This window comes from Octodon degus, unplaced genomic scaffold (genome assembly GCF_000260255.1).
Source record: "Octodon degus isolate 3935 unplaced genomic scaffold, OctDeg1.0 scaffold00074, whole genome shotgun sequence".
NCBI lineage: Eukaryota > Metazoa > Chordata > Mammalia > Rodentia > Octodontidae > Octodon > Octodon degus.
Genome location: NW_004524650.1, coordinates 10,155,268 through 10,157,124, shown reverse-complemented (window position 1 = coordinate 10,157,124; position 1,857 = coordinate 10,155,268). Strand labels below are relative to the sequence as shown.

General features: G+C 52.7%; 1 protein-coding gene across 10 annotated transcripts in view; it reads right to left on the bottom strand.

The window, feature by feature from the left end:
• Znf644 (zinc finger protein 644) overlaps nt 1–567 on the bottom strand; it is a 108,931-nt gene extending 108,364 nt beyond the window's left edge. For 6 of the 10 annotated variants that reach the window (XR_002822017.1, XM_023720279.1, XM_023720285.1 and 3 more), the window contains exon 1: nt 305–392. The gene's annotated coding sequence lies outside the window, so the exon portion shown is untranslated. The other 4 variants (XM_023720280.1, XM_023720282.1, XM_004635737.1 and 1 more) reach the window with 3 other exon arrangements.
• Nucleotides 568–1,857: the final 1,290 nt, after the last annotated feature.

Here is a 1,857-nt window from a genome sequence, read left to right as displayed (position 1 = left end):
GCGGCCGCCTCACCTCGGGCTCCGCGGCCCCCCGCGGCCGCCGCCTCCCCGAACCCGCGGCCCGGGCTCCTTGTGCAGCACCAACTCCGCCTCCTCGGCCGCCGCCGCCATCTTAGCCTGTGCGGCAAAATGCGTCCTTTTGGATGGTCGGGACCCAGCCTAGGGCGTAGCTCCCCGGGCCGAGCGCCGGAGGCCGGGGCCCCCAAGTTTCTCCGCCACCCTCAGTCCCGCCGCTGCCACAGCCCCGAGGCCCGAAACCCACTCAGGTCCCGGCTAATCCGACCAAATTACCCCTGAAACTCACAGTTTGGTGCCGTGTGCGTCAAACCGGGGCGACGTTGGGAGCGCGCGGCGTCCCCGCGTCACACGCCGCTCTGCACGCTCCCCGGCTCCCGCGGCCCCCCTCGCTCCCCGCTTCTCGCCTCCGGCCCCGGTTCCCACGGCGCAGGCGCGCGGCTTTCCCGCCTCTGCCCGGCCGCGGGCCGCGGGGGTGGCCGGCGAGGAGCTCCAGGGCAGGCTCGGCTCGGGCGCGCCTGGGCCAATTAGACGGCCCGGGTCAGCGGGAACAGAGCACCGCTGTTCTCGGGTGCCAGAAACCAAACAAGGTCACCTCCTCCAGCGCTGACCTAATCGCTCCCAAGAAGGTTCCCGCCCCAAAGTAGGCACGACCCAAATATGGTGGTGCCCAAACTCTGCAAGACCCAAACACTAGGCACGCGTAGGCCCTTTAAGGTGGAACAGGCCCATGTTTGGCTTCCACAACTTCCAGCGAGCCAAAACCCCCTTTCCTTTCCTGCTGTTGAGGAAAACAGCTAAAGAATGTGGTGTTTGCGGGTCAGAACTTTGGAGTTTGGGCAGAGGACAGAGTTAGGACCTTAAACTTGTGGAGAGATGCCTGGTGATGAGGCAGAGCGCAGTGGCCAGGGTTAGAACCCCAGAGTTTTCACTAGGACAACCTGCCCTGAAAGATGCCCTGGGCTTGGTCCAGTTGACCGTGCGTGTACTCTCTGCATTACTCAATGTGCCATGGTTCGCCAAAGGAAAAGTTTTGTCAGAAGCATTTGAGATGCTGTTCAACCCTGCAAAGAGTGAGTAAAACCCCAGAAGATTCTAGAAAGCATCCTTTACAACTGACGTTCTGAGGGCACAGAAGCAATGATTAGGAGCCCATTCCTTTGCTTTTGAATTGAGGGAACAAGTTAGTACCGTTTAAGATAAACAAAAAGTTCCCCAGGAGTCTACTAGTCCTGCCTGAAATTCTTCAGACTTCTCTATTTTATCATTAAAAAATTAACCTGCTGTCTCACTGAAAAGTGTACACTGCTTGAGCAACTATCACAAGCTATGCTCCTTCAAGCTCTCAAAATTGAGAGAAAATGCATGATAATTACACCACTATTAAAAAAAAATTACACCACTATTACCTTCTTGACAAGAATGAGAAATGTTCTTTCCTATCAGTTAGTGATTTCATCGTCACCAAACATGGATTCCAAACATATATACTTGACTAAATACACGGCTTCACCATTTGTTTATAATAACTAACACTTTTGAACACATTAGGTATTAAGCATTATTCTAATTTTCTCAATTCCTTTGCAACCTAACAAGACAAAGAAGCATGTTGTCAGTTTCTCAAAGTCAAACAGCTCTTTGTGCTCTTTCAAAATGAAAAATTCCCTCTACTTATACAAACAGGTACATAAAAAGTATAAATCTGCATACATTTTCATCTACTTGATTGGGAGGTTCCCTTGGAATTATTTCAATTACATGATCCATCAAAACTGGACATTCCCAGCGGACTAAAGAGCCCACTTAGGCAGAGTGCAGTGGCCGAGGTTTGAACCCGGG